The sequence below is a fragment of the Leuciscus leuciscus genome, assembly GCF_965113295.1.
Source record: "Leuciscus leuciscus genome assembly, chromosome: 7".
NCBI classification, from domain to species: domain Eukaryota; kingdom Metazoa; phylum Chordata; class Actinopteri; order Cypriniformes; family Leuciscidae; genus Leuciscus; species Leuciscus leuciscus.
Genome location: NC_138731.1, coordinates 10,310,333 through 10,322,103, shown reverse-complemented (window position 1 = coordinate 10,322,103; position 11,771 = coordinate 10,310,333). Strand labels below are relative to the sequence as shown.

Here is an 11,771-nt window from a genome sequence, read left to right as displayed (position 1 = left end):
ACAATATAGTTCGTGCTTATCTTCTCTGAACAGTAATGCCTGCTTTGTTTGATTTGATTGGCCATCTGTTCGTCCGCTGAAAAATGCTAGTATGAAGGTAACAAGCCACACAGTCCACACTCTGGAGCTCTTTCACAAGGCCCTGTGGATATATGCTGTGTGTAAACAGGTTCATTTACAGTGAAAAGAAGGAATGTCATTCTGCATTAGGTCATCTTTAAGGGAAGTGAGGTTCACTGCCATGTTTTGGACACAGATGAGCCAATCAGAGGAAGATTTGCCTTCCCATTCTTTTTGGAATGATGCATTATGGGTAACTTTGGCTGTGTCAACTAAATGGCTTTGTTTAGAAAGGAATACCAGTGTACTGTTTACCGCACACTGTGCAATACTGCCCATTTATTTTTATTTTTAAGTTGTGTGCTACATTGTTGTTGCAATGCAAGGGCTTAATATGTATACATATTTAATTCAGCGAGTGACATATTCTGAATTTGCATACTGGTATACTTAGTATACTACTTTTACTTTTTCTAAAGCAGATAAAGAAAGAGCGGTATGCTAGAAGTCAGCAATAGAGATATTATGTGCTAATTTTTGGCAGTGTGATTACTTCCGGTTCAAGCTCTTTTTACACACTGCATATTTTGGCAAATGTTGGTTATTTGGTGTTTCTATGCACAGAAATTAGCATATTGTACATATTGTAGAAATTGTAATAATAGTATGGTAGTGCCATTCCAAACATGATCCAACATTTGCACCATCTACAATCTGCCACGCTGTTTTCAATAATGCATTATGGGTAATGTAGGTTATGAATGAGTTTTCTTAAATATCCTGACATGATTTTCTTGGAAGGTTTCTCTCACATGGTTCTGCTTAAGGCATGTTGTTTCACCAAACAAATAACAGTAACTGTATCTGTGCAACCACACAGTAAATTATGTGGCTCTCCATTTAAATACTGTGACACTTACATATTACCTTTCAAATTTTGCAAGTTGTGTTTTATGGGGTCAGAAACCTCTGGTATTAAAAAGTGTTTAATACAAAATAATTGTGTTACTGAGCTTTCACAATGTACTCAACACTTGGCAATACAATCACTCAAAGACCCACAAAAATCTGAGTTTTAAAAAACAAAATGCTTAACTAATATATTTTGTCAGTCATAAATTCAAATACTGGGATGAAATCAAGCAAATGAAATTAACACAGCATGTTCAAAATATTTTCCCAACACTTTAAACATCTCCGCAGAAAGTCATCAGAATCCAGACAAAACCAAAAGACTGGAGAAAAACATTTTCATGCTCAAGCAAGATCATTTGCAATGATTCATTGGTGTTTCCCATATGATGTGAATTACTGTGCTGGCTTCCAGTCCTTCAGTCTTTTTTGAGTCTTTTCAAGTTTTTGAGTCTCTTTTGCTCTTTGATATTGTATGGAAATGAGACATTTTAATGGGAAATGAAAACCACATGAGCACACAGCTGTGATGAGATGAGTTTGGAGGCGGGGTTTAGTCTGGTGGGGGCGGGGCTTGTCTGGTGCCTCTCTTGACATCATCAGTTTGACCTGCAGTAAAGCACTGAGTGAACTACAGCCACTGATGTTGGAGGTCACCAGTCTGTTCTGGGAACAGTGTTGCTTTCAGTCATATTAGGTGAGCATCCAGCAATGGTGCAGTTCAGCCACAGGGTGAGACATTGTTGAAGAGGTTATAATGTTAGTAGACTGTTCAGAACGGCGTACCTCTAAGTTATTTAATACAAATAAAAGCACTTAACATTAAATATAAATGCGTAAACGAAAAACTTATTTTACAGTGTCCTTAATTGTTACACGTTACATGCAACTATAACCAAACCTTAGTCCTAATCCTATAGTAAGTACATGTAGTTAATTATTTTTACTCAGTAATTAAATGTATAATTACACTGTAACAAGGACACCTGAAAATAAAGTGTAACCAAAACTCTGTATATGTTTAAGGGAATCTTCATTGTTTTGTTTGCTGTTATAATTTTTTTCTCCCTGTGAAACACAAAAGTGTACGTTTACCAGAATGTCCTGGCTGCTCTTTAGCATCACAGTGAAATTACTGATAGTGATCAGTGTCTGTCAAGCTTCAAATGACCCCCCAAAAAAAAGCTAAATTTGACAAATTATATAATGTAGTCCAATCAGATTGGCCTCTTATTTCAAATTACCGCTGCAATTGTAGAAATGTGACATTAACAATATATACACAGATAGGATTAATTTATTCAATATTAGTTTCTTTGAGTGGAATTATCTGGAAACGGGGGGTTAGCGATAAGGTTTGCCTGGTGTGCTGCAAACAGGCTTCTTCATTTCAAATAAATTAGCATTTTGTTAGGCTACCGATATGACTGGAGTCTTTGTCTCATGTGAGTGCTCTTGTGAAAAAGAAGTGTGCTTATATGTATTAAACGTGCATTTGTAGTGTGCTTCAAATCTTAAAAGTATAATAAAAACTGTACTTGCAGATAATAAAAGGTCACCTAAGTGCACATAAAGAGAGAACACTTTTAAAAAGGGCACTTTTAAAAAAGGGTTTAATTTAAAATACACTTTCAATCATTTTGTTTTAATTATCTTTTGACATGGTTTAAAGAAGTACTTATTTTTTTGTCGACTATACTAAAGCACATATAAAGCACTAATAATGACATACAAGTGTCAATAGAAATGTTATTAAAGTATATTTTAGTTTATCATAAATGCTTAAGTAAATTAAGCTGTAACCATATTTCAAAGGCAATAGAAGTAATTAAGATATTACATATAAAGATGTACTTAAGTCCTCTTAAGAGTGCGCTTAAGTTTAACGAGTCTTGAGATCAATCACAATGCAACACATTATGTTTTGAATTTAATGGAAGAGCAATAAGATTTGAGATCTTCAAAAGGAAAAATTGTCAATGAATAATGACTTAAAGTTGTACGGATTTACTTTGTAACACTTTATTTTGATAGTCCCCTTCAGACAATTTGTTGACTAAGTAACTTTCCAACTACATGTACGTAAACTAACTCTCATTAGAGTATTAGTAGACTCTCTGCTTAATATCTGTTAACTCTTTATTGTGATGCTCCTCAACAGATATTCTACTGATTATAAGTAACTCTGCAACTATATGTCAACTTATTCTGCTAACCCGAACCTAACAGTCTACTAACAGTCTACTAATACTCTAATGAGAGTTAGATGACATGTAGGTGCAATGTTACCTATAGTCAACAAAATGTCTAAAGGGGACCATCAGAATAAAGTGTAGCAGCTTTTGCTAAACCTTTCATTTTGTGTTCCACGTAAGAAATCAGTCATGCAGGGTTTTGAACACCATGAGGGTGAGTAAATGTTGAACGAATAGCCGTTGAACTATCCCTTTATTTATAAAGTTTTAGTAGATCTTCCTTTCCAGATCAAATATTTCGAGACATCTAGTTTTTGAGTCATGTGCTCAAACGTTTGTCCTAGTGATTTGAAGGCCACACTAAGACATGAATCTCATCTGACGCGCAGCAGGGAGCATTTATCTAGATTTTAGATCAATATCAAATGACGCAGATGTCATTAATTTTTTCAAAAAAATAATACATTAAACAACCCCAGCAAACCCAGCATGCACATTAGCTGCTGATTTGCATAACAGAAGCTTTGCTCAAACTGGAGATTTGGACTTTAAATGTAGATGAAACACGCAACCTGGTGAGGGAAATTAATAATTTTGAGTGTAACATCAAAGGCTGGCGTCTTCTCTGCTCCAGTGGGGACAGCAGCGGCCGCGTCTTCCTTCTGCATGTTACGTCCTGTTTGGGATTAGAGACCAATGAAGAAGAAGCCATTAGAGAAGATGAAAAAGAGTTTAAAAACAGCAGGATGCTGGGTAATTATTTCCTAAATGCACGACATCCTGATGTTGCACTGAACAATGTGGCTCCCTTGCAGTGCGCACGGCACAGGTATGATAGAGATGGCATGCACACTCTCTCTCTCTCTCTCTCTCTCTCTCTCTCTCTCTCTCTCTCACACACACACACACACACACACTCAGCCAAACCAGAACATGCATACTCTGTCACACACACACACTTTTTTTAAATGAAAAGCAGATGCTTCACCGCAGAAACACAGTCCTGTGCAAACAACACAAATTCTTGTTATTCTTGTTACAAGTTTACTTATCAGACTACAATATTGTGCTAAAGGATTAGTGTGACAAACTACATTAAGGTTTCAGTGGTTATGCAGTGGGGTAAAAGTAGTAAAAATGGGGTAAAACCTTAAAGGGATACTTCATCCAAAAAAAATTCTGTCATTAGTTATTCACATCAGTTATGATTAACGGAAGCTCAAGCAGACCCATTCTCGTGTTACGCATCACGTTTGATCTTCTGCAAGACCCAATGAGGTTCATTCTCGTGTTACGCATCACGTTTGATCTTCTGCAAGAACCAATGAGGTTCATTCTCGTGTTACGCATCACGTTTGAGCTTCTGCAAGAACCAATGAGGTTAATTCTCGTGTTACGCATCACGTTTGAGCTTCTGCAAGAACCAATGAGGTTCATTCTCGTGTTACGCATCACGTTTGATCTTCTGCAAGAACCAATGAGGTTCATTCTCGTGTTACGCATCACGTTTGAGCTTCTGCAAGAACCAATGAGGTTCATTCTCGTGTTACGCATCACGTTTGAGCTTCTGCAAGAACCAATGAGGTTAATTCTCGTGTTACGCATCACGTTTGAGCTTCTGCAAGAACCAATGAGGTTCATTCTCGTGTTACGCATCACGTTTGATCTTCTGCAAGACCCAATGAGGTTCATTCTCGTGTTACGCATCACGTTTGAGCTTCTGCAAGAACCAATGAGGTTAATTCTCGTGTTACGCATCACGTTTGAGCTTCTGCAAGAACCAATGAGGCTCATTCTCGTGTTACGCATCACGTTTGAGCTTCTGCAAGAACCAATGAGGTTAATTCTCGCGTTACGCATCACGTTTGATATTCTGCAAGAACCAATGAGGTTCATTCTCATGTTACGCATCACGTTTGAGCTTCTGCAAGAACCAATGAGGTTCATTCTAATGTTACGCATCACGTTTGAGCTTCATCAAGAACCAATGAGGTTCATTCTCGTGTTACGCATCACGTTTGAGCTTCTGCAAGAACCAGTGAGGTTAATTCTCGTGTTACGCATCACGTTTGAGCTTCTGCAAGAACCAATGAGGTTCATTCTCGCATTACGCATCACGTTTGAGCTTCTGCAAGAACCAATGAGGTTCATTCTCGTTATGCATCACGTTTGAGCTTCTGCAAGAACCAATGAGGTTCATTCTCGTGTTACGCAGCACGTTTGAGCTTCTGCAAGAACCAATGAGGCTCATTCTCGTGTTACGCATCACGTTTGAGCTTCTGCAAGAACCAATGAGGTTAATTCTCGCGTTACGCATCACGTTTGATATTCTGCAAGAACCAATGAGGTTCATTCTCATGTTACGCATCACGTTTGAGCTTCTGCAAGAACCAGTGAGGTTAATTCTCGTGTTACGCATCACGTTTGAGCTTCTGCAAGAACCAATGAGGTTCATTCTCGCATTACGCAGCACGTTTGAGCTTCTGCAAGAACTAATGAGGTTCATTCTCGTTATGCATCACGTTTGAGCTTCTGCAAGAACCAATGAGGTTCATTCTCGTGTTACGCATCACGTTTGAGCTTCTGCAAGAACCAATGAGGTTAATTCTCGCGTTACGCATCACGTTTGATATTCTGCAAGAACCAATGAGGTTCATTCTCATGTTACGCATCACGTTTGAGCTTCTGCAAGAACCAATGAGGTTCATTCTAATGTTACGCATCACGTTTGAGCTTCATCAAGAACCAATGAGGTTCATTCTCGTGTTACGCATCACGTTTGAGCTTCTGCAAGAACCAGTGAGGTTAATTCTTGTGTTACGCATCACGTTTGAGCTTCTGCAAGAACCAATGAGGTTCATTCTCGCATTACGCATCACGTTTGATCTTCTGCAAGAACCAATGAGGTTCATTCTCGTGTTACGCATCACGTTTGAGCTTCAGCAAGAACCAATGAGGTTCATTCTCGTGTTATGCATCACGTTTGATCTTCTGCAAGAACCAATGAGGTTCATTCTCGTGTTACGCATCACGTTTGAGCTTCTGCAAGAACCAATGAGGTTCATTCTCGTGTTACGCATTACGTTTGAGCTTCTGCAAGAACCAATGAGGTTCATTCTCGTGTTACGCATCACGTTTGAGCTTCAGCAAGAACCAATGAGGTTCATTCTCGTGTTACGCATCACGTTTGAGCTTCTGCAAGAACCAATGAGGTTTATTCTCGTGTTACGCAGCACATTTGAGCTTCATCAAGAACCAATGAGGTTCATTCTCGTGTTACGCATCACGTTTGAGCTTCATCAAGAACCAATGAGGTTCATTCTCGTGTTACGCATCACGGTTCATTCTCGTGTTACGCATCACGTTTGAGCTTCATCAAGAACCAATGAGGTTAATTCTCGTGTTACGCATCACGTTTGAGCTTCTGCAAGAACCAATGAGGTTCATTCTCGCGTTACGCATCACGTTTGAGCTTCTGCAAGAACCAATGAGGTTCATTCTCGTGTTACGCATCACGTTTGAGCTTCTGCAAGAACCAATGAGGTTCATTCTCGTGTTACGCAGCACGTTTGAGCTTCAGCAAGAACCAATGAGGTTCATTCTAGTGTTACGCAGCACGTTTGAGCTTCATCAAGAACCAATGATGTTCATTCTTGTGTTACGTATCACGTTTGAGCTTCATCAAGAACCAATGAGGTCCATTCTCGTTTTACGCAGCACTTTTGATCTTCTGCAAGAACCAATGGGGTTCATTCTCGTGTTACGCATCACGTTTGAGCTTCATCAAGGACCAATGAGGTTCATTCTCGTGTTACGCATCATGTTTCATTCTCATGTTACGCATCACGTTTGAGCTTCTGCAAGAACCAGAGGTTCATTCTCGTGTTACGCATCACGTTTGAGCTTTAGCAAGAACCAATTAGGTTCATTCTCGTGTTACGCATCACGTTTGAGCTTCAGCAAGAACCAATGAGGTTAATTATAGTGTTACGCACCACGTTTGAGCTTCTGCAAGAACCAATGAGGTTCATTCTCGTGTTACGCATCACGTTTGAGCTTCAGCAAGAACCAATAAGGTTCATTCTCGTGTTTCGCATCACTTTTGAGCTTCAGCAAGAACCAATGAGGTTCTTTCTAGAGTTACGCACCACGTCTGAGCTTCAGCAAGAACCAATGAGGTTCATTCTCGTGTTACGCATCACGTTTGAGCTTCATCAAGAACCAATGAGGTTCATTCTCGTGTTACGCATCACGTTTGAGCTTCATCAAGAACCAATGAGGTTCATTCTCGTGTTACGCAGCACTTTTGATCTTCTGCAAGAACCAATGAGGTTCATTCTCGTGTTACGCATCACGTTTGAGCTTCTGCAAGAACCAATGAGGTTTATTCTCGTGTTACGCTTCACGTTTGAGCTTCTGCAAGAACCATTGAGGTTCATTCTCGTGTTACGCATAACGTTTGAGCTTCATCAAGAACCAATGAGGTTCATTCTCGTGTTATGCATCACGGTTCATTCTCGTGTTACGCATCACGTTTGAGCTTCAGCAAGAACCAATGAGGTTAATTCTCGTGTTACGCATCACGGTTCATTCTCGTGTTACGCATCACGTTTGAGCTTCTGCAAGAACCAATGAGGTTCATTCTCATGTTACGCATCACGTTTGAGCTTCAGCAAGAACCAATGAGGTTCATTCTCGTGTTACGCATCACGGTTCATTCTCGTGTTACGCATCATGTTTGATATTCTGCAAGAACGAGTGAGGTTCATTCTCGTGTTACGCATCACGTTTGATATTCTGCAAGAACCAATGAGGTTCATTCTCGTGTTACGCAGCACGTTTGATTACGTTTGAGTATCGGCCATAAGTTCTGTATCGGTGCATCCCTAGCACTCATATTAGTTTATAGTTAATTAATAGTTTATAAACTATAGTTAATACATTAATAGACTATATACAAATGGTGAGTTCTTCAGTTATTGTCACTGTAATTAACAAAGTGTTACTGTTAAATTGGCTCATATGTAAAGAATCATATAATGCTTTAACAACTTATTAACTATAAATAGTTCTCACTTTAGATTAGCACATGGAAAATGTAAAAATGTTGTTAATTACAGTTTTTATGAATTGCTAAAACACTAAACCAATTTTTCAAATAAATCACTCTTTCTGTAAAATATTAAACAAGTTCAGGTAGTTAAAACACTGTTTGCAAATCTCATGAACTCTTTTTGCAAAACTCTAAACACATTCTCACTCACTAAAACACACGTCGCACTGTGATGCACCTGTGTTTCAAAACACTAAATACAGGCAGGCAAAAGTTGAACACAACTACAAGTTGTCATCGTTTACACACAATGACTCAAAATTGTTCACTTATTTCTAATGTTGTGACCAAATCAACTGTACATAATACAAGTCAGTTCAGAGTCCCAAAATTTACTCAAAATGTTGCATTTTACAAATGTTACAATATAAGAGGGAGAGGAGGAAGAGGATGAGGAAGAGGAGGTGAATAAGGAGGAAGAGGACGAGGAAGAGCATGTGTGGAGAATGTTGTCAAGGCTGGATCTGCTTTAGGGTTTTTCCCTTCGCCTGCAGAGATTGTCTGTGATGTGGACAAACTCCTCAGACTGACTCAACATGAAGACGTGATGCTGAAGCAGAATCAATCTCTCACTGACCTTGATTCTGCAGTCGCACAACTCTTCTGAGTGACTGTAACATGCTTTTCATTTAGAGTTTTTTTACTGTAACCTTATTGTCTTTTGCAGTTGGGTCACTGTATTTTCACCATATGCAAACATTCGATCGGCCTACTATGCAATATCCAGTACAATACTTTACTTGCAGTGCATATAGTATACAATTTATTCACCTTCCTACTGTAAGTTGTTGTAAGTAATTGCAAAATTAGTTTACTGTGTGAAAACATACTTTTTTTCTGTAACTGCATACTTTGGATTCTGTGTTCTCATGTAGCGTCTAACGAATGATCTGAAGTGTTTATAATATTGACTCGCTGTGTGTATGATCTGAAAGCCTTGTTTGATTTTGAACACAGATAAAAGGGTTTTGAGGCAATTGTTGGATTTTGCCAGAAGAGTCAGAGGTTCTCTGAATGTGGTTTGAATTTTTTTTTTGAGAAAGTGAGTGATGGTTTCAAGAAATGTGTTTTAGCAATTCAGAAAAACTGTAAGTGCTTTAATCAAGCCTCTACTGGACATTAATTACATAAGTATTAAGAGTCCCTTCAAATGTTTACAAATACATTAAACACACACACACACACACACACACACACACACACATTGGGTTTCCATGTTTTATACTCCATAGAAATGATGATTTGTTTTACTGTACAAACTGTATTCTATCAACTAACAACATGACCTTATGAGTGTTTGTATGTATTTCATATTGACAGCATTATGTTATTTAATTGTTTTTAAAAAAAAATTGTAAACGGTTTTAAGGAACTCTTAATGCTAATGTAATTAATGTCCAATAAAGGCAGATTAATGACATTTTCCAATTTTCCATGACCTAATCTAAAGTGAGAAATATTTACGGTTAATAAATTGTTAACAATGTCTATAAATGTAATAACTACAGTTTATAAACTATAAATAATAGTTTGTAAATACTTTATTACTGTATACTTATTATAAAGTGTTACTTAATTAATTCTTTACTTATTCGTGTACCGTTTTTGCATTTCATCATTTTATAAAAGCAATAATCTCAAGTGATTTCAAGTGGGTTGTCGGTATTGCGCCATGTTTAATGCGGTAAAATCTCCTTCCTCTCGTGCTCTATTGCTTCAATAAAGATGTAGAGGCTGTGATGACGCCGTGCTGCAGAAATAAAGCAGAACACATTCAGTCTGTTCTTGTCAACTTAACCTCCCCTTCATAAAAACATTAAAAAAAAAAGACCCCTCCTCCAGGCACTCTTCCCCACACTTCACAATCCCTCGCTCCATTTGAAAGGAGGAGAGGATAGAGCGGCTGCCACTGCCTCAATTACACAAAGACTCAGTGACCCCCAACCGGTTACATTCACTCTGCCCGCGGCTTTCTCCGCAGGAATTCAAAAGACCTTTTAGCCATGCGGACCGAACACGGGCCACCCTTTCCTCCCCTCTCTCGCTCGCTCAGATTAATCATGTGTGAAATGGAGGCTGCTAACTGCCGATGTCACAGGTTGAGTTTGTGCCAGGTTGGGCCGACTCCGAACGGTAGCGCTCCGTTAGGCAGGTGTTAATAAAGACTAACGGGTCTGCCGGGGTCAAACATGCTTACATGCATGCACTAACTCGCTGTATTACATGCAAACCCTTGTGGATCAGAGATCCAGGGGTTTTTTTTGTTTGCGTTTTTCCTCTCAGTCTCTGTGACGCACTCTGATCTCAAGTAATTTGCCTGTGAATGCAGAGGTTATGTATTGTTCTGTAATTGGAGGTACCGAAATTAGGCCTGGTGAATGGCGTATTATCACACCCGATTCAGTCATTACTGCATCTGATCACGGCTCACTGGAGATAATATCCACATCACACTTCTCCATCATCTCAAACAGACTCCACTCAAACATGGACTGAACTGATGAATATGAATATCATATCTATAATGCTGCTGTGAATGAAGGGTAAGACTAGATTCGGCAGAGGGACATTTGATTTATCATGCTTTAAGTCATTTTTTGATCATATTGTTGTGTAGGAGAAACAGCTGAGATATTAAAGAGATCTCATTTTGTTTCTTTCGTGAGGGAAAATGTTATTTCTTAGAAATTGCATAGACTTAATGGACTTAGATGTTTCTCTGATTTTTTTTTTTTTTTTGAGAAGACATAATTCAACACAAATGAGTCCATTGTTGAAATACTGCAAGAGTATAGAGATTATTTACAATAATTTTTTTCTTAATGTCAATAACATTTTAATAATCTGAAGAACTTAACCCACTAAATAACATTTTGTTCAGTGTAAAGTTTCCATAGATGTTAAAGGTTGTTTTATAAACCATAGATACCAAAACAAATCTGATCAAGAATTTTTTTGTGTGATAATTTTATATCCGGGGAAGTTTATATTGATATTTAATTGGTATGTTGTCAAATATGAGCATTTGAGATTTATTTTTAATTTTAATTTTTTTATTAATCTTTGAGACATATGAAACATGTCTCATTTTATCAAATTGCTGAGTAAACAACTGAGATAGTACAGAGATCTCATTTGTTTTCTTTCTTATGGGAAGGGAAAATGTTTTTTCTTAGAAATTGCTCTTTCATATTTCACTTAATGGAGTTTGTCTCAGATGTTTCTCCTGAAAATCTTGAAGAGAAATAATTAGACACAAATGAGTCCTACAGTAAGAATAGATATAAAATGAATATGGATAAACATTGGGTAACATGCCCGATACAATCGCTTAAAAATATTTTTTTGCAGCAGCATCAGCCACACTCCTAAAATTAAAGATTCTTTATTGGCATTGATGGTTCCATGAAGAACCTTTAACAATTACGGAACCTTTCCATTCCACAAAAGGTTCTTTATTGTGGAAAAAGGTTCTTTAGATTATTTAAATG

General features: G+C 38.0%; 1 long non-coding RNA gene across 2 annotated transcripts in view; it reads right to left on the bottom strand.

Annotated features, from left to right (window-relative positions):
- Positions 1-1,028: 1,028 nt before the first annotated feature.
- The window catches only part of LOC309503541, a 44,387-nt gene continuing 33,644 nt past the window's right edge, over positions 1,029-11,771 (bottom strand). For both annotated transcript variants that reach the window (XR_014207709.1, XR_014207710.1), the window contains one exon: positions 1,029-3,843. This is a non-coding gene — a long non-coding RNA (uncharacterized lncRNA). The remainder of the gene's footprint in view (positions 3,844-11,771) is intronic.